Source organism: Bubalus kerabau, chromosome 18 (genome assembly GCF_029407905.1).
Source record: "Bubalus kerabau isolate K-KA32 ecotype Philippines breed swamp buffalo chromosome 18, PCC_UOA_SB_1v2, whole genome shotgun sequence".
Classification (NCBI taxonomy): Eukaryota; Metazoa; Chordata; class Mammalia; order Artiodactyla; family Bovidae; genus Bubalus; species Bubalus kerabau.
In genome coordinates, this window is record NC_073641.1 from 20,895,482 (window position 1) to 20,920,956 (window position 25,475).

Here is a 25,475-nt window from a genome sequence, read left to right on the forward strand (position 1 = left end):
CATAAAATTTTAAATAATGGGACTGCTGTTTTAAGAACGGTCTGTCCAGTGGCCCTGGGAACCTGAACCAGTTTTAAGATAAATAATAACCATTAAAGTTTTAACATGAAAAGGGCATTATAGGTCTTCAAATGCCTAGCACTATACCACAGAGTAGATTTAATGAATATGTGTCATAATGACTGACAGTTGTGACTTTCTCTTGAAATGGGTGTGTGTGTGTGTGTGTGTGTGTGTGTGTGTGTTTAGCCATGGCTTCTTTCTGGTGTTCTTATAGACTATATATCTTATATGTAAGAGTTTACATGTTTCTTGATAATCTTACTCCCATGAGATTTTCCTTTGCGGTATTTATATGGGTTCTGAGCTTTTAGTTGAGGTTCAGCAATCCTCTTCTCCAAGTGTTTTGGAATAATTGGAATTATTCAATATCCTCTCCTCCAGTTTTCAGTAATGTTTTCTGTTAGTGGTATGGCTGCTGCTGCATTTGCACATGTTCACTGTTTTCATTAAATTTTTATATTTCTTCTTTTCAGTCTCTGAATACCTTTAAAAAAATTATTTGTTATTCCTCACTGTCTGCAGAGGTGCTCTTTAAAATTTCTTAAAGCTGGAAAATACATTAGTTTCATAGAGGTTTCACTTTACCTCTTCTCTTCCATGGGCTGAGTTTAAGGCTTCTTTATGTGTTGTGAATAGTCTGTACCATGCTGACTGCTGTGGAAATACTTGGTAACAATCATGCTTCCTGGACCTTTGTGAAATAACCTCTTTTGCACAATTTGGCGCACAAGTGTTTGAGAAACATCTATAGCTTTTCCATGTCTGTAGAAGGATGCAGTGTGTGGTAGCGGTTCAGAGCACTGACTCTGAGACACCGTCTCATCTCTGTTGTTTCAAAAGCACACCTTTGATGTGGCTTCCCAAGTTGGGATTGACCAACCCTTGAAGCTATAGATTAGAACTGCAGTATTTTGGACCATCGTGTGCAACTAAGGCAAAATATCAGTGCTAGGAAAATTACTGCTGATCCTCTTGGTAACCCAGGAAGAATTGATCAGAGACTTAAAAGATTTAAAGTTGTAAAGAAGTAGGATTATTCCTTGATTCAAAAGGCTTAGTACTCAAAAGGCAAGACCTGCCTACACTTCTGTCAGTAACTAAATCATTGTCTTAGGAGAACAGAACTAATGGTAGCCAGAGTGTGCTTAATATCTGCTATTTTAAAGTACTTCCCCACAGTATTTCATTGTGTCTTAACGTTACTAAACTTTACATTGCATTTGCTTAAAACTGCTTTAATTGAAGCTATTTAAATGTACATATCCTACTGAGCCAGTTTGTGCACAAAGCATTAAAATGTGAAAGTGGGTTTTTTTTGGTAGATAACAAAGATAGAACAGTTTGTTACAGATCTTGTTTGTGAAAAACCAAACTTGAACAGGGTTAACAAGAGAGTAATTAGAGGGAATATATTAAATAATTGATTGACTAAGGGAGTTCACTTACCCCATACCGTGACAACTCACAGTGGGGCAACTCCGACCTTTGCTGTTAGTGGAACTCATTTTGGGCACATAATCGCTTAAACTGTATGCCAGTGTTTCCATTATGAATAGCTCATCTCCACAGATGAACTGAGATCTTGACTTTATACTGGGCCTCATAGTGCTAGGGACAGAGCTGGCAATGTAGTAGGGGCTCAAAACAGAAAGATTGGGGGTCGTCATTCTGAGAGATCATGGCTGGTCTCATAGGAGAGAATCATTTAATAGGATTATTATAGTGTCATTTGAATTATTTATTATGATCCCTTTGGGGTGTGTATTTTTCCACACAAGTTTTGGTTACTTTATCTCTTTGATATTGTTTGCATTGTTTCAGGCATGGATGTTGTTGGAGATACTGGAAAGTGATGATAACCCAAATTAAATGGGTCAGATCTTTGAGAAGCCTAGGGAGTATGTCTGGATCCAGGACTTCAGAAATATCTTTGGGACTATTTCTCTATCACGCAGCTTGGTTTTTCTCTGTCTGGCCTCATTCAAGCAGACTTTACACATACAACCTTGCCACCCATTTACATACTTCCCACAAGATGTACATCCTATTGCGTCAGCAAACTCCGTGGAATCCCAGCTTCTCTGTTCTGATGGTTTTAATAAAAGTCTCGGGGTTGAATCTCACTGGACTCATGTAGGTCACACAACCATCACAGAACCAGTCACTATGACCAGAGGAAAGTCATATACCAAGAAATAGGGAGTGTGGTTTCCCCAACTTAAATCATGATGTCACTATTGGAAAATGAGAGAATAAAATTCCACCTGAACATATCTTCTCTTTCCTGTATAACAAACTCTGCCTTTTAGCATTCTACAGGTCATCACTGCATGCTCCATGAAAACAGGGAGGAATAATGAGAGACCAATGAAAAGAACAACCTGAAACCCTGTTCATGACAGAACCCAGGGTTTCATCTGGCACTTTCCAGAGGCTGTGGCAAAGCCTACCTACTTCTGATGGGTGATGTTCCCATTTCATTGCTTTCCAAGCCTCAGTTCACTTTAGGCTGTCAAGTGAGATTTTGGAAAACTCCTCAAGGAAGGCTTTGTAAACATAATAGAGGCTGAGACCTTTTCTTGTGCTAACATACCCATTTAGTCTAACATTTTCTTCTTTCCCATTGACCCAAAGTTCTTTTCTTTAGTTAAAAGTGGTTAGAGTCAAAGGTCAAGACTTTAGTGATACTGAAAGAAGTTCCTGACTGCTCTTGTTCTTATATCAATTGGAATTGATATCAGTAGTCCACATTGTTACTTTTTCCAAAAAAAAAAAAAAAAAAAGGCGGGGCGGGGTGGGGGGAGTTATATCTGTGGTCTGAGTGCCTCTTCTAATGCCTCTTCAAGATCTAGAAAGATCTAACATGGTTCACCTACTCAGTGTATGATTAGCTTTCAAGGCATGAGAAACACAGAACAAATCTCCCCATTGCAAAGACATTATGTGGTCCCATTTTAACCAGATATCAATATTGTCAGTAATATAGTTTGCTTTTTTCTACAGAACCTCTCTTCTGGTATTTTTATTGAATGATATCATAAAAAAAAAAAAAAAAACTCCATGTTTCAGAATAGTTCAACACTCATTTGAAAATAGGTTAAGCCCTAAAATTTTAAGTATTTCTAGATTCACATTTTAGCTTTTTACCATAAAGTGATTCTGGTTTTTGGTTTGTTTTAGGCCTTTCATAATTTGTCATTAATTAAAAACAAATCAACGATAAGCACAAAATCTAAATTGTAGCCAACACAGCCTCCCATGTTGCTTATTGCCCTGACTGTTCTGATGTGTTCATTTGTTTGAAAATCTTAGGTGTTCTGTGGTTAGCACTATCCAAATAATTAGTGTAATAAAGTGAAAATGTCCCTTCAGCAGAAATAGCTCCTCTTGGGAGGAAGATATACTGCTTCTAGAATGAAGAAGAGTTGTGTAAGACCGTTTCTGTCCAAAATTATTGGGCTGAATTCCAGATTTCCCTAATGAAACTCTGCTTAATAACTGCTATGTTTGCAGCTGTGGAAGTATTCAATATCAAGTGTTGATTGATGCCACTTGATCAGCTACTTTAAAACTATCCTTCTTAAAGCTAAACCCAGTGATTGTTCAAAGAAGTTGATTGATAACAGTGCGTGGGCTATAATCTGGGATGTGAGCACTTCTTAGTTGTTAGGACTTTTGTTGAAGGAGATCTCCGTGAGAGCATGGGTTTTTCCATTGGCCTTTGGTAAAGAAGTATCTTTCAGAACTTAGAAGATCATTTACAGATTAAGGGTAATGATACTCAGGTCTTCTTAACTTCTCTGAAATATTCAGAAAATTTCAAAATCTAAATGTTTTTCTTTTCAGCTTTTATGGTAAAATACTTTTATCCACCTTTAAAAAACTTTGCAATCAAACCAGTTTGAAGGCCTAATCTCAGGAGAAAACATTGTGACTGACAAAAATGATAGTTTATAAGAAAAATAATTCTGTTAACCTTGTGAGAGGAATGATTTGATTTTCTGGTTTTCATTTCTGAATGAACTGATACATCATAAACTTAAAAAAATAATACTAGATCAATATTCATATTAAAGGAGGACTGAAGTTTTGAAACAAATATATCCAAGATGCTGGAATGCATATTATTTATAAGTGGTTAATGGCATATACTTCTACTATTATAATCCTCTAGTGTCTTGAAATTCTCAATTTATGATTGTTTCCTTCTTATTTTAAGGAGAAAAAATAAAATATTGATAAAAATCCAAATGTGGCAGTAAACTTTCATGAAAATTCTTTTAAATTGGTACCTAATCATTATTAGTTCATAGCTGTTCCCTTATAACTGCATCCAAGCTACTCTAGAATGTAATGGCTTAAAAATAACCAGTTTACTTCTTCTCCTGATTCTCATACCTGGACAGGCTCGGCAGGCAGTCATTTCCCTGGTGGTCACTCATGTGGCTGTCTTCAGCTGGCGGCCAGCAGTGGGCTGGGGCCAAGCTCAGGTGGGATGCTGGCATGACTAGACTTTGATCTCTCTCTGTAGTTTCAGGACCTTTCCCTTTTTGCATGGTCTTTCCGCATTATCTCTTTAGTAGCAGAACTTCTTACACAAAAGTTCAGAGTACCCAAAAGTGCAAGAATAAGCATTTCTGGGTCTTCTTAACTGTTAGTCCCAGAGCTGGCATTCTTTTGGTTAGAGAAAGCCACAGGGCTATCCCAGGTTCAAGGGGTGAGGATGATATGAGGGTGTAATACCTGGAAGCACAGTTTATTGGGGGTCACCAGAGAAAGTGTCCTCCTGCATTAGCATTTATTGATTCATTCAAATGATGTGCAGTATATTTGTTACGAAGCATAGGATGCCATGAGGGTATATAAAATTAGGAAAGGGAAGGATAATTTTCCCTGAGAAAGAGATGTTTGAATTAAGAATTAAAGAATAAAAGAAGTAGTGGAGTGATGGGCAAGGGAAGAGATGCATTTCAGGAGGTGACCCTGAAGTGGGAGGAAGCATGCTTCAAGGGGAGTAGGGTATGTGAGAAAATGAAAGTAGGCAAAGTGACTACAATACAAACCCTAGGACAAGAGCTATGTGAAATGGGGCTGAAAAGGAAAATGCAGCCAGAGCACATATGGCCTTGCCAGCCTTGAAAGGAATTTGTCTGAACGATAGACTACCACTGAAGGATTTGAGGGATTAGGTGGGAATGATGGCAAATAAGCAGGATGACAATTTGTGAGAATGTAGCCTCTCTGTGGAGAATTAATTTGACAATGAGTGAATGTAGAAAGACAAATTCAGAGGTTATCACAGGAGTCTAGGTGAGATGTGATGATGGAGAGATGTGGAGATTGAGAATATAAGATATTTGGGAAGCAAGCAGTAGACTGTACCTGGTTTGCTATGGTAAGGTGATGGGGGGTGGAAAGGGAGAAGAAAAAGTGAAGAATGTCTTCTGGGTTTCTTGTTTGCAGAACTCCATGAACGGTGGTGCCATTTGTCTATGTCTATATCTACATCATCTATGTATGCATGTGTGTATATGTATCTGTTTGTCTCTTTAGGAAATGAAGTGCTACTGTGGAAAGGGGGAGAGACAGCCAAGAACTGGAATTTGTATGTATTTAATTTGAGATGTTTTTAAGAAATTCAAGAAGAGACCTTGAATTGGATCCAAGAGTTTGGATCTCAGAGAAGTCCAGTTTGGAAATTAAATTTGTGATTGATTGTTGGTGATTGAACCTGAGCACAAATGAGATCACTTAGAGAGAGACAGTAGACTCAAAAGAGATGGTGACATCAGACTGAGCCTTGAGTAACTGAACTTTTCAAAGCTTGTGTTGAAGAACTTGAACAGGAAGACTGAGAATGTCGGGAAATCTAGAGGGGTGTGATGTAGATGCTAAAGAGAGAGTTTCAGAGAAGGAGGGATTGAATAGCGATGTTAAATGCTGCAGAAGAGCCAAAGAAGAAGAAGAATGACAAATGCCCATTACATTTACTGACAAAGAGAAGGCCCTGTTAAGTTTTCCAAAACAGTTTCAGTAGAGTTGGTGAGGCAAGCTGTATTGAGGTAGAATGAAGAGTGAGAAAACAGTGAGGAAAGGAAGACAGATAATGAACATGACTCTATAGGAGATTTAGCTATGAATGGGAGAGAAATAAAAGATGATTTTACAGTGATGTGCAATTTTGGAAGGATAAGAGATAGTGGGTAGAATAGAAAGTAGGGAAGAACAGCTGGAAGGGTTAATTTTAGGAGGACATACACTTTCTCTCTAATAATCGACTTATTAGACTTTAGCACTCAATTCAAAGGAGCTATCCTTTCAAAGACTATATTTTAAAATTATTTTTTCATGTTTTTATTTCCTAAAGAGCAGGAATAAAGGTAACAAATGACATTTATGATTATCAAGAACTGTGAAGGAACTTGGTTTTACCAACTTGTTATCTAAGATGTTAGCCACTTTCAGGAATGCTGTAACAAGACAAAGACAAAGGCCTTTATTACTCACAGCACTACAGATGATCTGAGCATTATGTTTATGTCAGTTTCCCTCTTCCCCAAGTTCTGTGGAGGCAAATGAAGCAGCCAAGTTGGATGCATGCAGCACCCACAGTGGGTTTGCATCACAGCTAAGAAACTCTGAGCTTAGGGAATCTGAATCTTTTATAATAGGCTACAGCAAACCTGACCAAGCTTGGCCCTGGAGGGATGCATTACCTTTATTATACTGGTACCTGCTTGTGTGCTAAGTCGCTTCAGTTGTGTCCGACTCTTTGTAACCCAATGGACTGTAGCCTGCCAGACTCCTTTGTCTATGGGATTCTCCAGGCAAGAATACTGGCTTACTGGGTAATAAACACACTTTCACTCTGTTCCATAGGAAAATACTATCCTCTCGATCTTCTTTTTTTTTTTTTTAGCAATATTTAAAAATTTTTTATTGGAATGTAGTTGATTTAAATGTTGTATTAATTTCTGCTGTTTAGAAAAGTGATTTAATTATACATATAAATATAATCTTTTTCATTATGGTTTATCACAGGACATTAAATATAGTTCCCAGTGCTATACAGCAGGACCTTGTTGTTTATCCATCCTATATATACTGGTGTATATCCATCCTATATATACTAGTATATATCCATCCTATATACACTAATATATATATAAAAATATATTATATATACTAGATATACTATCGGAGAAGGCAATGGCACCCCACTCCAGTACTCTTGCCTGGAAAATCCCATGGACAGAGGAGCCTTGTAGGCTGCAGTCCATGGGGTCGCTAGGAGTCGGACACGACTGAGCGACTTCCCTTTCACTTTCCACTTTCATGCATTGGAGAAGGAAATGGCACCCCACTCCCGTGTTCTTGCCTGGAGAATCCCAGGGACGGAGGAGCCTGGTGGGCTGCCTGGTGGGGTCGCACAGAGTCAGACACAACTGACGTGACTTAGTAGTAGTAGTAGATATACTATATATACTAGGCAAAGGAGAAAAGGAAAGATATACCCATTTGAATGCAGATGGGTATACCCATTCAAATATACCCATTTGAATGCAGAGTTCCAAAGAATAGCAAGGAGAGATAAGAAAGCCTTCCTAAGTGATCAATGCAAAGAAATAGAGGAAAACAATAGAATGGGAAAATCTAGAGATCTCTTCAAAAAAATTAAAGATACCTAGGGAACATTTCATGCAAAGATGGGCATAATAAAGGACAGAAATGGTATGGACCTAACAGAAGCAAAAGATATTAAGAAGAGGTGGCAAGAATACACAGAAGAACTATACAAAAAAAAGATCTTCACAGTCCTGATAATCACGATGGTGTGATCACCAACCTAGAGCCAGACATCCTGGAATGTGAAGTCAAGTGGGCCTTAGAAAGCATCACTATAAACAAAGCTAGTGGAGGTGATGGCATTCCAGTTGAGCTATTTCAACTCCTAAAGGATGATGCTGTGAAAGTCCTACACTCAATATGCCAGCAAATTTGGAAAACTCAGCAGTGGCCACAGGACTGGAAAAGGTCAGTTTTCATTCCAATCCCGAAGAAAGGCAATGCCAAAGAATGCTCAAACTATGGCACAATTGCACTCATCTCACACACTAGTAAAGTAATGCTCAAAATTCTCGAAGCTAGGCTTAAACAGTACATGAACCATGAACATCCAGAAGTTCAAGCTGGATTTAGAAAAGGCAGAAGAACCAGAGATCAAATTGCCAACATCTATTGGATCATCAAAAAAGCAAAAGAGTTCCAGAAAAACATCTACTACTGCTTTATTGACTATGCCAAAGCCTTTGACTGTGTGGACCACAACAAACTCTGGAAAGTTCTTAAAGAGATTGGAATACCAGACCACCTGACCTGCCTCTTGAGAAATCTGTATGCAGGTCAGGAAGCAACAGTTAGAACTGGACATGGAACAACATACTGGTTCCACATAGGAAAAGGAGTATGCCAAGGCTGTATATTGTCACCCTGCTTATTTAACTTATATTCAGAGTACATCATGAGAAACGCTGGGCTGGATAAAGCACAGGCTGGAATCAAGATTGTCGGGAGAAATATCAATAACCTCAAATATGCAAATGACACCACCCTTTTGGAAGAAAGCAAAGAGAAACTAAAGAGCCTCTTGATGAAAGTGAAAGTGGAGAGTGAAAAGGTTGGCTTAAAGCTCAACATTCAGAAAACGAAGATCATGGCATCCAGTCCCATCACTTCATGGCAAATAGATGGGGAAACAGCGCAAACAGTGACAGACTTAATTTTTCTGGGCTCCAAAATCACTGCAGATGGTGACTGCAGCCATGAAATTAAAAGATGCTTGCTCCTTGGAGGAAAAGTTATGACCAACCTAGACAGTATATTAAAAAGCAGAGACATTACTTTGCCAACAAAGGTCTGTCTAGTCAAAGACATGATTTTTCCATTAGTCATGTGTGGAAGTGAGAGTTGGACTATAAAGAAAGCTGAGTACCAAAGAATTGAGGCTTCTGAACTGTGGTGTTGGAGATGACTCTTGAGAGTCCCTTGGACTACAAAGAGATCCAACTAGTCCATCCTAAAGGAAATCAGTCCTGAATATTCATTGGAAAGACTGATGATGAAGTTGATATTCCAATACTTTGGCCACCTGATGGGAAGAACTGACTCACTGGAAAAGACCCTGATGCTGGGAAAGATTAAGGCGGGAGAAGGGGACGACAGAGGATGAGATGGTTGGATGGCATCACCGACTCAATGCACATGAGTTTGAGTCAATTCTGGGAGTTGGCAATGGACAGGGAGGCCTGGCATGCTCCAGTCCATGGGGTCGCAAAGAGTCAGACACAACTGAGTGACTGAAGTGAACTGAATTGAACTGATATACTAGTTTGCATCTGCTAATCTCAAACTCCCAGTCTTTCCCTCTTCCATCCTTGGTAACCACAGGTCTGTTGTCCATGTCTGTGAGTCTTCTTCTGTTTCATAGATAATTTGTGTGATATTTTAGGTTCCACATATAAGTGATATCATGTGGTATTTGTATTTCTCTTTCTGACTTACTTTACTAAGTATGATAATCTCTAGTTGCTCTGTGTTGCTGCAGATGGCATTGTTTCATTATTTTTATGACTGAGTAATAGTCAATTGTATACACCGATCACATCTTCTTTATTTATCTGTCAGTGGACATTTAGGGTGTTTCCATGTCTTGGTTAGTGCTGCTATGCACATAGGGGTCCAAGTATCTTTCGAATTATAGTTTTGTCTGGGTTTATATCCAGGAGTAGGATTGTTGGATCATATGGCAACTCTATTTTTAATTTTCTTTGAGGAACTTCTATACTGTTTTCCTTAACGATTGGACTACCTTATACTCCGATCAAGAGTATAAGAAGGTTCCCTTTTCTCCATGCCCTCTCCAACATATATTTGTAGACTTTTTAATGATGGTCATTCTGATCTGTGTGGGGTGGTACCTCAGTTTAGTTTTGATTTGCATTTCTCTAGTAATTAGCAATGATGATAATCTTTTCATGTACCTATCAGACATTTGTATGTCTTCTTTGGAGAAATGTCTATTTAGGTCTTTGGCCCATTTTTTTTATTAGGTTGTTTGTTTTTTGTTTTTTAGTTGTAGGATCTCTTTGTATATTTTGGAAATTAATCTCTTGTCAGTCGCATCATTGCAAATATTGTCTCCCAGTCCAGATGGTCAGTATCAAAACTAGATTGATTATGTTCTTTGCAGCGAAAGGTGGAGAAGCACTATACAGTCAGTAAAAACAAGACCTGGAGCTGACTGTGGCTCATATCATGAGCTCTGTATTGCAGAATTCAGGCTTAAATTGAACAACATAGGGAAAGCCACTAGGCAACTCAGTTATGACCTAAATCAAATCCCTTATGACTATACAGTGGAGGTGATGAATAGATACAAGGGACTAGATATGGTAGATAGAGTGCTTGAAAAATTATGAATGCAGGTTCATAACATTGTACAGGAGGCAGTGACCAAAATGATTCCAAAGAAAAAGAAATGCAAGAAGGCAAAGTATTTGTCTGAGGAGGCTTTTAAAATAGCTGAGGAAAGAAGAAAAGTGAAAAGCAAGGGAGAAAAGGAAAGATATACCCAAATGAATGCAGAGTTCCAGAGAAAGGAGAGCAGGGAGAGATAAGAAGGCCTTCTTAAATGAACAATGCAAATAAATAGAGTAAAACAATAGAATGGGAAAGACTAGAGAGCTCTTCAAGAAAACTGGGAGATCAAGGGAACATTTCATGCAAAGATGGGCACAATAAAGGACAGAAATGGTAAGGATCTAGAAGCAGAAGAGATTAAGCAGAAGCATAACAGATTAGGAGGATGTGGTAAGAATATACAGAACTATACCAAAAAGTTCTTAATGATCTGGATAACCACAATAGTGTGGTCACTTACCTAGAGCCAGACATTCTGGAATATGAAGTCAAGTGGGTCTTAGGATGCATTACTATGAACAAAGTTAGTGGAGCTTATGGGATTCCAGCTAAGCTATTTAAAATCCTAAAAGATAATTCTGTTAAAGTGCTGTACTCAATATGTCAGCAGGTTTGGAAAACTTAACAGTGGCCCCGGGACTGGAAAGATCAATTTTCATTTCAATCCCAAAGAAGGATAGTGCCAAAGAATGTTCAAACTACCACTCAATTGCACTCATTTCACATGCTAGCAAGGTAATGCTCAAAATGCTTCAAGCCAGGCTTCAGCAGTACATAAACAGAGAACTTCCAGATGTACAAGTTGTATTTGGAAAAGGCAAAGGTCAAATTGCCAGCATTCAATGAATAATGGAGAAAATAAGGGAATTCCAGAAAAATACCTAATTCTGCTTCATTGACTATGCTCAAGCTTTTGACTGTGTACATCACAACAAATTGTGGAAAACTCTTAGAGATGGGAGTACCAGACCACCATACCTCTCTCCTGAGAAACCTGTAAGATCAAGAAGCAACAGTTAGAATTGGATATGGGACAACTGACTGGTTCCATATTGGGAAATGAGTATGATAAGGCTGTATATTATCACCCTGCTTATTTCTATGCAGAGTACATCATGAGAAATGCTGGGCTGGATGAATCACATGCTGGAATCAAGAATGCCAGGAGAAATATTAATAACCTCAGATATGCAGATAATACCACTCTAATGGAAGAAAGTGAAGAAGAACAAAAAAGCCTCTTGATGAGGGTGAAAGAGGAGAGTGAAAAAGCTGGCTTGAAACTCAACATTTAAAGAACTGAAATCATGGCATCAGGTCCCATCATTTCATGGCAAATAGAAGGGAAAAAAGTGGAAGCAGTGAGAGATTGTATTTTCTTGGGCTCCAAAATCACTGTGGAGCTGCAGCCCATGAATCAATGTTGACTGCAGCCATGAAATTAAAAGACCCTTGCTCTGTGGAAAGAAAGCTATGACAACCTAGATAGCATATAAAAAAGCAAAGACATCACTTTGCTGACAGAGTCCGTATAGTCAAAGCTGTGGTTTTTCCAGTAGTCAGGTACAGATGTGAGAGTTGAACCCTAAAGAAGGCTAAGTGCTGAACAACTGATGCTTTTGAATTGTGGTGTTGGAGAAGACTCTTGAGAGTCCCTTGGCCTGTGAGGAGATCAAACTAGTCAATCCTAAAGGAAATCAACCATGAATATTCAATGAAAGACTGATGCTGTAGCTGAAACTCCAATACTCTGGCCACTTGATGAGAAGAGCTGACTCACTGGAAAGACCCTGATGCTGGGAACGATTGAAGGCAAAAAGAGAAGTGGGTGGCAAAGGATGAGATGGTTAGATAGATAGCATCACTGACTCAATAGTTATGGATTTCAGCAAACTCCAGAAGATAGTGGAGGACAGAGCATGACATGCTTTAGTCCATGGGGCTGCAAAGAGGTGGATACAGCTTACTGCCAGAACAGCAACAATTGGTTTCCTTTGCTGTGCTAAGGTTTATAAGTTAGATTAGGTCCATTTGTTACTTTACTTTTGTTTTTGTTGCTTTGGGAGACTGACCTAAGAAAACGTTGGCACAATTTACGTCAGAGAATGGTTTGCCTATGTTCTAGTTTTACAGTGTTATGTCTTATATTTAAGTCTTTAAGCTATTTTGAGTTTATTTTTTGTTTATGGTTTGAGAGTGTGTTCTAACTTAATTGATTTACATGTGACTGTGCAACTTTTCCAACATCACTAGCTGAAGAGACCTCTTCCCCATTGTATGTTCTCACCTCCTTTGTCAAAAGTTAATTAATTGTTCATAGGTATTTGGGTTTATTTCTGGGTTCTCTATTCTGTCCATATGTCTGTTCTCCACTGGTCCATATGTCTGTTGTTGTGCCAATACCATGCTGTTTTGATTATTGTAGCTTTGTAGTATTGTTTGAAGTCCAGAAGGGTTATGTCTCCTGCTTTGTTTTTTTCCATAAGGATTGTGTTGGCAATTCTGGGTCTTTTATGATTCCATATAGATTTTAGGATTATTTGTTCTAGTTCTGTGAAAAATGTCATTGGTAATTTGATAGTATTCTTCTCTACTAAAGTGAAAGTTATTCTGGCCACCTGATATAAAGAGCTGATTCATTGGAAAAGACCCAAATTCTGGTAGAGATTGAGGGCAGGAAGGGCAAGGGATGACAGGGGGTGAGATGGCTGTATAACATCACTGACTCAATGGACATGAGTTTGAGCAAATTCCAGAAGGTAGTGAAGGACCAGGAAGCCTGGTGTGCTACAATCCATGGAGTCACAGAGTCAGACAAAAGTTAGTGACTGAACCACTCTCTACTAAGGCTGTTTGCTACACAAGCATTCTTAAAAAGATAGTTCTAAGCCTAAGTTTTCAGAGTCTTTGCTAAGATGTGCAGAAAGTTGGGAGACTTACGGAGAATTGTTTCCTAACCACATTATTAATAGTTAGCATTTATGGGCATTTCCTATGTTTCAGGCGCTAAGATTATTTTCTAGTCCAACATTCATAACAGATGTTTAAAAAACTACTAATTGGCTTGGTCTATAATAAAACCATATCATAGACTGATATCTCAAAAAACAGAAACTTATTTCTACAGTTTTAGAGATATTAAGTCTAATTTTAAGGTATTAATAGAGTTGCATTTTTTTGAGACTTCTCCTCTTGACTTGTAGATGGCTACCTTTCACTGTGTCCTCACATGGCCTTTCTTCTGAGTGCCTGTCTTCCAGGTTTCTCTCTCTCTTTATTTTTTTTAAAATAAGAATTCTAGTCCAGTTAGATTAGAACCTCATTCTTAGGACCTCATTTAAAGTTAATTACCTGTTTAAAGTTTCTGTCTTCTAATACAGCCACAATGGGAGTAAGACTTCAGCATAAGAGTTTTAGAGGGAGGCAATTCAGTCCATAACAGGTATTAAATGCTATTAATTATTTATTGCAGCTATTTTACAGGTGAGAAAACAGAGGCTTAGAGAAATTAAGAAATTTTAACAAGGTCACACAAATCAAAGTGATAGAATGGGATGTTAACTGAGCTCCTGGCATCTCACTGCCCTATATAGGTAGAATGAAAATGATGTATTTTTCAGTATTTCAGGGGGGGAAGTTGATTTCTTAGCTTTTGGATCAGAATCACTGGTCTTGTGAAAGAACATTATAGCATGAGCCACAGTTTATTAGCCATATTGACTGCCTGGCTTCTTCCCTATTTCTCCCTTTCCTTCCTTCCTACTACACGATCATTTATTCAGATTTTAAATATGTGTTTATTTAATTCCACTGTGGCTTCCCAGGTGTCGCTAGTGGTAAAGAACCTGCCTGCCAGTGCAGAAGACATAAGAGACAAGGGTTCGATCCCTGGGTTGGGAAGATTCCCCTGGAGGAGGGCATGGCAACTCACTCCAGTATTCTTGCCTGGAGAATCCCATGGACAGAGGAGCCTGGCAGGTTATAGTCCATAGGGTCGCACAGAGTTAGACACAATTGAAGCCACTTAGCATGCACACATGGCCAGTTACTGGTCTAGGTGCTAGGGATCCATCAATCAACAAAATAAACTCACTGACTTCATGAATGATACACCGTTGTGATTGTATGAAATATTTTTCACTATCCCACTGCACATACTCACAGTTCTTTAATATTTATATTTTCTGTACAACTGAAAGAGAAAGGGAACTATTTACCAAATGTCAACCATATATTAAGCATATCCACTTATCTCACTTAATAACTGATGAATGACCTGTTGGCACAGACTGGTGACTGTCCCATTTAAAGTATGGTTATGGAAACATATTTTCCTTGTGGTTGATCAGAGGAACTTTGACTGCAAGCTTAAGTGTTTAGGTGTAATGATGTGTCTATGAATCATGCACACATGTATATGTATATCAATATATTTGTATGTTTTTCCCTCCTTGTGTCAAATAGATAGGTGGTTAGTCCCAAGAATGATTAGAAGGTATTGTAATACAGATTGCCATCTTAATTCCAGTCTTGGTTGGTGAGGTTGGAATTAATCAGCTTAAGACAATGTTAAAGTCCAAGTATACAGGAAGAATGTCTTTGGATTGAGAGCATCAGATAGAATTGGTGATAAAGAGACTTTGGGGGAAAATGACAACAGAACCAAAAATCAGTACCACTTCTAAAGGTATGTTCAGGTTTTGGGAAGCCTTATTTTTTCTGATTTCAGCCAGCTAGATTTTATTCTAGCTATTGGTATCTGTAGAGATTTTGCCTGCATGTGATTTTCTTTGCAGTATAAAACAAGAATTATTTAACATATATTTAAAAGAAGAGAAGGTTTTTCTCAATTGAAAAAATTAAATGGCTGCATTTCAAGGTATCTTTCTATATTTATATATTTTCTATCAGGAGTCAAGGCACAGTGCATTCAGGCTAACATTTTTTGTGTGAAGGTTGATTCTAACAGGGCCTTTCCTTTGAGTTTTCTGGGGCACCATATTTTATTTATTTGAGCAGCTATGATTTGGGATGCCTGATTCACTGTTACTTTATTATTACAGCTCTCCTCTCTTGAAGTCTAATATTTTGTTTTTATTTATTTATTTTTTAATATTTTGTTTTTATAGTCCACAACTGGGGATTGGCAAGTTAACCTTCATTGTCACCAGATGTGACAGGGATAAAAAGAAAGAGATTTCTTAGCATAGTCACTTTATAGAACTCTTTTCATGTCAATAAAAAGCACAGTAACATTAGTCAATCCATAGGCTGTTATTTTTTCTTTTTAAGAAATAATCACCTTCTTCGAGTTATTAAAAAAAAGATTTGAGGTTTGTATTCAAACAGGTAAAATTTATGTGTAGGCCATTTTATCTTTATATATTCTATTATTATTATTTTGGGCTGCTCTGTGCATGGCATGTGGCATGTGGGATCTTAGTTCCCCAACCAGGAATTGAACCTGTGTTCCCTGCAGTGGAAGCATGGAGTCTTAACCACTGGACTGTCAGGGAAATCCTTATTATATTTTAAATTTACTATTGTTAAACTTTTTAAAGGCAATTTTCAATTTTCACATCCTTATAAATGGTTCATTTAAACTCCTCATTGGTATATTGCAAGATACTTGGCAAATAAACGTTTAAAGTGGAACTTCACTCAACATACATGACTATAAGCCAAAACCTCACTCAACATACATGTCTGTAGTCAAAATTTGGTATACTAAAAATAAAGTTTTGTCAGAATGTAGTTACAACTATAGAATTGTATTTGTTGCAGTTTAAAGGCAAATATTGAGGAGTCAATTGCAGAGTAACTAAGAGCATAAACTCTAAAACAAGATTACCTAGATTAGATTACCTCTTTCATTGTGTGACCTTCTGTAAATTGCTTAATCTCTCCATGCCTCAGTTTCTTCATCTGTAAAATGGAAAGAATAATCTGACCTATCTTATACACTTTTTATTGTATTTAAATAAAGTATTACATTTAAAGCACTTATGACAATTTTAGGTACCAATTACATAAAAGATAGCCCTAGAGAGTGCCTTTGTTAGATGTCAGTGAAGTAAGGAGTTGGGTTCTCAGCTTTTCTGGCCTAGTGATTCACTTTTATCATGGCTCCCAAATTTAATCAGCCCAAGTCTCTGAGAGGAGTTGAGCAAACTCATGAGTGACTAATGGAGCAATCAGAAGCCCCATTTTTAAAAGTGACAGAAAACTTATTTTGAAGCAGTTACTGAGGTGATTTTTCCCCCATGAAATCCCTTTTACCTATAATTTTATTTGCCTCTTCCATCTAGATCTTGGTTTCTATGACTCAGAGAAGGGAGGTTCCAGTAGACCACAGATGAGAAAAAAGCTTATTAATTGTCTTTGAAGTTTGAATTCTCAAGCCTCTCATAAATACTAGGCAAGCAAAAAATTCATTCAGTCAAGTCTGTTGTGGCCTGGTTGTTGGATAAATATAAAGATTTTCCTGCTTTGGGTAGAAAAAAAGAGCTAAGGAAGATGGAAATGGATTAAACATGGGTGTTATTCCCTGAAAAGAAGTTCTCTGCTCTGAAGCCCACTGCAAAGCTGAGCTCTGAGGAGGTGGTGATACAAGTCCAAGATTAATTTGGGACTCCAAGAGCAGTTAGGACCTGTGACTTGTTTTGCAAGTGGATTTTCTCATGTGCTGGGACGGCATAACACCAGTTGACTAGGGATGATGGTATAGCATGACCTAATGTGGTGTGTCAAGAAGTTTGAGTTAATCACCTTCAGTTTCTTACAACTCTCAGAGTGACTTGGAAAAATCTTGTCATTTCCCTCCCAACTCAAAAGTGGCCACAATTTTTTTTTTTTTTTTGCTACTTTCCATTAAGAAGCAGAGACTAATTCCCTTCTCCTTGAATGTGGGCTAATCTACTGGTATGGTTGACCAATGGAATGCATCAGAAATGAGCTTCTGTGAGTTTTAAGGTCAGATAACAAGAAGTTTTGCAACTTTCACTGGAATCTCTTAGAATGTTCTCTCAGGGGAAAGCCAGTTGCATGCAGTCTGATCATCTTCTTGCAAAGCCTATCTAGAGAAGTCTTGAGACTTCTTGGATAGGGAAAGGGGCCCGGCTCAGCCCAGTCTGCCCTCTCTTTCCACCAAGACAACAGGTATGTGTGTAGCCATCAACCACATACTACCAAATATTAATAATCCTAGGGGAGGCAGCCCACCCAGCCCTTGAAGGTCTGACCCACATGTCATAAACATGATAAAATGATTATTGTGAGCCACTAAGTTTTGGGTTGTTTGCTCCATCACAGTAGATAACCAGTACTTACTTTTTCACATGCCCTCAGAATTACACAAAGCAAGTGGATGAACTGTCTAACTTTAGCCTGAAGAAACCTCTTGGATTTACAGCCTGATCTGTGTGAAGATGATTATGCAAGCCCTATCTACAAAAGACTTTGTGGGGAAGGACTTTTATTCCTAAGTGTTACAGGAAAAAAAAAACATTCATTTTGCTCATTCACAGCCAACATTAGCAGGGACAAAATCTGACCAAGAAGCAAACATTAATGCTGCCATGATTGTGTTTCTGGAGTTGTACAACATGGTGGCCCTGCCACCCATTCATTCATTCTCCAAGACTTAGATACCACACACATCAGTGGAAGGAGGGAACGTGGTGAACCTCGATTTCACTGGGAAAATCCTCATATGACAGAGAAACCATGATTTGACTGAAAAATATCTTGAAGTGACTAAGTTGGTTATTTGTCATTCAGAAAAATGGGGTTTAAAATAGGAATTCAGTCGTCTTAGAAAAATGAAACCATTTTTTTTTTAGCACAGTTGCAGCTTGTGAAATCAATATGTTATAGTAATTAAATATATGAAACACTATGGGTAAGCCAATTAGAATATGTTCATTATCTGATTAGCTTATCTCCTCCTTCCTGGGTCCATTTATTCTTTTGCAGTGGAAACTGTTCCTTTTGTTGTGGTCAGAACACCTGGGTCTGCTCCAGTGTATAGTCTTGCTGAGAAATGAAATTAGTCTTCAGGCTATTTGATTATCATGTGTCTGAACAAAAGTAAAAGGAGTTCTGTCATTTAGGCCATAGTGACCAACCAGATGGCCCACGTCTGCCCCACAATAGAGGGACCTCTTTAGCGGTCAGAATGCCTGTTCTGTGCCCTGCCCCCCGTCAGCTTTGTTCTCTTCTATATATATGAAGTAAATTAAATTCAAACTCCCTGTTTGTCTTGCTTCTCCTTCTAATGAGACCATTCCACCAGTAATGGCAAGTTTAATCTATAGATATGTTTATACTGTTAATTAAGTTATGCCCAAGGCCTGCCTGCTTTTGCCTTTTGAACCTAATACTGCTAAAGGGCTCTTTCCTCAGATAGCAGATTTAATTTATCATGTGTTGATTTTACTAATTTAACTCATTTCTCCCTGTTGCTTTGATGTTTTGTCTAAGAGGGTCACTCTATTTCCATCTAATCCTGCAAGACTTTGAGTGCAATGAGAAGTGCACTGAGCAAGAAAAATCCCAATAAATAAAAAATGAGAATTATGATGCATTTTTATCTTAGGAAATTAAAGGAAGGGAAACTTTTAAGATCTCATTATAAATTTCTATACCTAGTAATTGAGCTATAGATTGTCTTGTACAATTTGTAAGTCCTGTGTTTGAAAGAGCTTGGAGTTACCCCTATTTGTAGTTTTTACAGGAAAAACATGTTCATTTGTTCACTAACTTATTAATCCAACATTGATTAACCCTGATTAGAATCATGCTTCAGTCTGTGAAAGAAGCATAAATAATATATAAAATGATTTTCTTCTTTTTCTTTTAATTTTTTAAATTTATTTATTTTTTTAAAATTTTATTTTATTTTTAAACTTTACAAAATTGTATTAGTTTTGCCAAATATCTGTGTGAGATGATGGATGTTCAGTATACTTACTATGAAAACCATTTCATGATGTATGTAAGTAAAATTGTGAACTTCTTAAGTAGTATTGCATGTCAGTTATAGCTCAATGAAACTGGAAGAAAAAATATGTAAAATATAAGGCACATGATAAAGCACATGAAATGCTCAACGGAGTTAGATAGAGTGAAGTCTAAACTAAAACCCCAATGAAACACTACTGCATACCTACTAGAATGACTAAAACAAAAGACTGATGATACCAAGAATTGGCAAAGATAGTGAACAACTGTGACTCTGCAAGTGTAAAATGGCACAACCACCTTGGAAAATTCTCAGTATCACTAAAAGTTGAACATAAATTTATTCTATGATCCAAAAATTGCACTTCTAGATTGTATTTATTATCTACATCATAAATTACCACAACTTAATGGCTTAAACGAGCTTCCGTGGTGGCTCAGTGGTAAAGAACCCACCTGCCAATGCGGGAGACTTGGGTTCCATCCCTGGGCGGGAAGATCCCCTGAAGGAGGAAATGGCAAACCTCTCCAGTATTCTTGCCTGGAGAATCCCATGGACAGAGGAGCCTGATGGGCTACAGTGCATGGGGTCACAGAGAGTCGGACAGGACTTAGTGACCAAGCATTCACGCAGTATGCAATGGGTTAAACTATGGTAAACACGTATATAGTTTCTGGGGGTTAGGAATTCAGAGTAGGCTTAATTGAGTGGTTTGCTTCAGGGTCTCTTTTTGGTTTCACTTAATGTGGTAGCCAGGACCACAGTCACCTGAATGCTGGATGGGGCTGGAGGCTCTGCTCTACAGTGACATACTCACAAGACTGACAAGATGAAAATGGTGACTGGCAGGTGGCTTCAGCTCCTTGCCATTCGGATCCCACCATATTGCTGCTTGAGTGTCTTCCTGGCAGCTGGTGTCCCACCAGAATGAATGATCTGAGAGAGAACAAGGTGGCCGCTTTTATGACCTAGCCTTTAAAGCCATACTTTATACCTTTTTGCAGTATCCTATTGACTGCATATAGTAGCCCTATTCAGTGTGTGGTATATGTGTGTATGTGGTGGGGAGGGATGCAACTACATAAGAGGCTAGGTATGAGGAAGCAAGGATCATTGGGTACCATCTTGGAGGCTCTATACCACATAGGTGTTTATTCCAGAGAAACAAAAATAAACATCCACAAAAAACATTATGCAAGAATGTTCATAGGAGTTTATTTACACTCCTCAAACTGGAGACAGACCAGATGTTCATCAGCAAGCGTCTAGATAAACAAACTGGTATATTCACACAGTAGATACAACTCAGCAATAAAAAGGAACTAACTACTAATAAATGCAAAAATATTATGCTAAGTAAAAAAGGAAATGTCTATAATGTATGATCCCCTTTATATGCAATTCTAGAATAGGCAAAACTCTCCTTCAGTTCAGTTCAGTCACTCGGTCGTGTCCGACTCTTTGCTACCCCGTGAACCGCAGCACGCCAGGCCTCCCTGTCCATCACCAACTCCCGGAGTCCACCCAAACCCATGTCCATCAAGTTGGTGATGCCATCCAACCATCTCATCCTCTGTCGTCCCCTTCTCCTCCTGCTCTCAATCTTTCCCAGCATCAGGGTCTTTTCCAATGAGTCAGCTCTTCTCATCAGGTGGCCAAAGTACTGGAGTTTCAGCTTCAACATCAGTCCCTCCAATGAACACCCAGGACTGATCTCCTTTAGGATGGACTGGTTGGATCTCCTTGCAGTCCAAGGGACTCTCAAGAGTCTTCTCTAACACCACAGTTCAAAAGCATCAATTCTTTAGCACTCAGCCTTCTTTATAGTCCAACTCTCACGTCCATACATGACCACTGGAAAAACCATAGCCTTGACTAGATGGACCTTTGTTGGCAAAGTAATGTCTCTGCTTTTCAATATGCTGTCTAGGTTGGTCATAACTTTCCTTCCAAGGAGTAAGCGTCTTTTAATTTCCTGGCTGCAGTCACCATCTGCATGATTTTGGAGCCCAGAAAAATGAAGTCAGCCCCTGTGTCCACTCTTTCCCCATCTATTTGCCATGAAGTGATGGGACTGGATGCTCTCCTAAGGTGATATAAATCAGATCAGTGGTTGCTTCTCACAGGAGCAGGAGGTAGAGTGACAGGGGAGAGCTATAAAAAAGCTTTCCGGGTAATGAAGCCCTTCTGCCAAATTTGTAAGAAGCAATTCAGCAAGCTCAATTATGTTCTGAAGATTTCACTGTTGATAAATTATACCTCAATAAAAAATATAAGGCAAAATCCAAGGATCACAGGAGAAAAACGAACAAATGATAAGTTAAAATTAATGAGGAAAAAAAAAGAGAAAAAAAATTAATGAGAAAAATTAATACAGAATGGGGAAATGTTAATGGAGAAAGTATTAATTTTTAATAAGTCAAAACAATAATTGTAGATAATTTTAATAAAAAATTAAATTTATTAGTTTGTGTTAATAAATCCCATCATTTGAAGTAATTGACTTATTTCTTTTTCTTTTTGGTCTATTTTCCAGTCTTTTATATATTTAAAAAATCAATAGTAACATTTCATATATAAGATTTTATAAACTGATTACATGTGTGTATGGTTGGTTGGTGACAGTATAAATAGCTCCCAAGACTATTAAATTCTTTTAAAATATTATTTTCAATTGCTACATGTGATTGTAGGACTATGGCATGGTTTATGTAACTGTTTTGTTAGTGATGGACATTTGGGTTGTTTCTCATTATTTAAGTAATACAATGGAGTTCTACTTAAAGATTTTTCTTTAGTATTGCTTTCTTTGTAATTTAACCCCTTTATGAGGAGTTAAATTTTTGTGTATAGCTACTAATAATGTATAAAAGGACATTTCACCAGACTTTGGTTGGGTGGTAAGTATTTTGAACACTTTGATTATGTGTTTCTTAACCCTTGTAATTGAGAAAATGGAAGTTGATCTGAGGCTTGAGAAGGAATAGCATTTTAAATGTCAGTCGGGTTTCAAAAGTCAAAGCTAGGGAAGGTTATTTCTGCAGTGTTCATGGCCTGGAAAGCAAAATCATGCAATGTCAAACTCATGGAATTGCAAGAAGTTTAATACAAAAGCTTGGAGCAGTGGGTCTCAATCTTCCCTACACAAGAGTATCACTTAAGGTAAACAAACAAACAAACAATGTAGACCAATAAACTCACATTGTTGGTAGAGAGCTCAGGCATTAGCAGGTCTAAAACTTCTCAGGCGATTCCAATGTGCAAGCAAAACTGAAAACCACTGGTGTAGAGTGCAGCAGAATGGGATAGGATACAATTATAGATGAAACTGAAAAGATGGAAACCAGATGTAGCAAGGCATCATACTCTGGGACAAACTGCCTAGAAAGTACACTTTCTAGGGAGTTTAGCAGATGATGTTAGTGTTCTTCAGTCATCACATCAGCGCCCTTCACCTTCACATGTACTCATGTGGTATTACTCCCAGCAAAGAGAAGAAAGGAGACTTCCTAACTTCCTAACTTCGTAACTTCTTGTGGACAGGCTGCTCTCACACTGCCTGGGCTCCTCCCTCTCCTTGCCAAGATCTGGAAACACCTGGCAATGTTCACAGGGTACGGTCCTTAAGCTCTGATTGATGTGATGGGATGCAAATAATCCTGCTTCCTCTCCCCTGATCAGGACAGTTCTGAAGGGTGATTCTTCTACAGACTTTTTATCAACCAGGAGAGGGTGAGTTTGTGGTAGAAGTCAACCCATGCACCACTTCCTTCACAAAGAAGAAGTTCTCTGAAAGCAATGTCAGTTGAAATAAACAGTTGGCTTAGTCACTCAGCTGCAAGCACCTAATCTCATTGTAGACCACATGGTTTTTAGACCCCAGGGATCTACAAACACACTTTAAGTGGACTGACTTCCACTGTCTCCAGAGAGCCCTGCATTCATGTGCCAGGGTTACCCTCTATGGATATACTTTTATTTTGCAGGCTTGCCTGGCCTCCTTCCTTTCCCTGTTCCGCTTCCTGCTTCCTGGATTTTCCACTCTTATTAATATAAGTGACTCTCATATGACTCTTAGTGTCAGCATTTGCCTCCAGGGAACTCAATTAAGCTAGGCAATGAGGATTGTACTGGAAGGTAAAACCCATGCATTAGAAAGATCACTCTGAAGAATGATTTAGAAAAATGGATGAATTTAGGTAGGAAATGAGATGAAGGACTATCACAATATCCCATCAACCAGGAAACTCAGGAGTCACCCTCCTCTGTGACTTATAGTTTTAAAATATCCTTTCCTTATCATTTTCAGAGCCCCCGCTTTAGTTCACACTCTCATTATTTTTGAGGTATAGATCCATGATGTTAGCTCAAGGACTGTGCCAATGTATCTAGACTAGAAATAGTGAGTTCCTTACAATATGCAAACTAAAATTTCCTTTGTGAAATCTGTTTTTTCCTTTAGATTTTAGCGCTCACAGATTCTAAATTACATTTGTAAAGACACTTAGGTATACCTTGACTCGGGCAAGTGATTAAAGCTCTCTGGCCCTCAATTTTCTCACCTCTTGGATGAAGAAGATTAAATGATGATTCTTAAAGTGAAAGTCGCTCAGTCGTGATGATTCCTAAAGCCTCTTCTAGTTGTGAAATATTATATTCAACAGAGGCCACTAGATTACGTCAGTGAGAGAAGCATAGAACAGATTATTCCAGTAGCAATTATCACTTCTCAAAACAAATTGACAAAAATCATACACTTATTGTAAAAACAATTCTCTAGGAAGCTAACCTATGCTCATTTTTCTTAATGATATGTTTACTGCCTTTAACTTTGCTTTGGAAATGGGTAACCATCTAATTGGGTTGATAAGGTCAGCGTGCAGAAGGTTTGGAAAGAGATTGGATAATATTTGTGAGTGTGTATATTTGCCTAGACATGGTTTTTGTCATGTTTATTGTACTTTAATGATTAGCTAGAAATAATAAGCCTGCTGTGTATGCTATTTTACTAATGTTCTGCCATTTATGGATTATTCTAAGGTAATTTAAAAATACAGAGAAAATATAATTATTTAAGAGTGCTTTTGGAAGAGGTGGATATATTTATACAATTAAATAGTAATTTAATAACACAATATTCCTTAAAACAGAGCTCACCAGTGTATACAGTTCATCGGCGGGCTTGTGAGGCTGGATGTGATGAGTTTTATTTTCCTGTTTAGGAGAATATGAATTCAACTTAGGGTGATTTTGTGGCTCAAGAAAGGTGATTTAACAATATGTAAATTATTTCTGCTCATCAGTTTATCACCTCTTGTCCCCTAACAACCCTGGAATATACTCAAATATTTCCCAGACTCTCTTGTGTTTCTCAGCTTAGTCAGGCAGAGATCTGAGCTTCACAGTTGTATCACACAGACCCTCCATGAGAGATGATTGCAAGTCTATTCTGCTTTGGACTTTTGTGTCTGTTTTAGGTTCTTCAAGGAATACTTTCAAAATGATAAAAGGTGAATTAGGATATGTTTGTAGCATTTTTTCAATTTGTTTTTTTTCCCCTTAGATAAGATTAATACATAGATAGGAAAGTGTGTAATTCTTTCCTATATATTTTACATATATATATACACACACTTATGTAGCTACTTCCTGGACTAAGATATAAAGCAAGATTTTTAAAAATTCCCTCTCTTTTTTTCCAGTTAATTTTCCTCTATTCAGAGGTTATCACTGTTGTTAAACCCAAGTTCTTGTGTCCTCTGCAAAGTGAGGCCAAATAAACAAAAGCATTGGGGTTTGGAGCAGAGAAGGGTTTATTGTAAGGGCCAAGCAAGGACAACAGGCAACTCATGCTCAAAAAGCCCAAATTCCCTGATGAGTTTCAAGAAAGATCTTAAAGGAAAATTTGTGGAGAGAGCTGCAGGGTGTGTGTGTGTGTGTGTGTGTGTGAGAGAGAGAGAGACAGACAGAC

At 38.0% G+C, this 25,475-nt stretch overlaps 3 long non-coding RNA genes across 6 annotated transcripts in view; 2 read left to right on the forward strand and 1 right to left on the reverse strand.

Annotated features, from left to right (window-relative positions):
• Positions 1–25,475, forward strand: part of LOC129633320 (uncharacterized) — a 607,349-nt gene that overhangs the window by 298,422 nt on the left and 283,452 nt on the right. The gene's annotated exons all lie outside the window — the stretch shown is intronic.
• LOC129633331 (uncharacterized) lies at positions 17,395–18,794 on the forward strand. The gene is made up of 2 exons (XR_008705033.1): positions 17,395–17,700; positions 17,890–18,794. It is a non-coding gene; the product is annotated as an uncharacterized LOC129633331 (long non-coding RNA).
• LOC129633321 (uncharacterized) lies at positions 20,700–23,873 on the reverse strand. Its single transcript, XR_008705022.1, has 2 exons — positions 22,706–23,873; positions 20,700–21,590 (listed from the first exon to the last, which is right to left on the reverse strand). It is a non-coding gene; the product is annotated as an uncharacterized LOC129633321 (long non-coding RNA).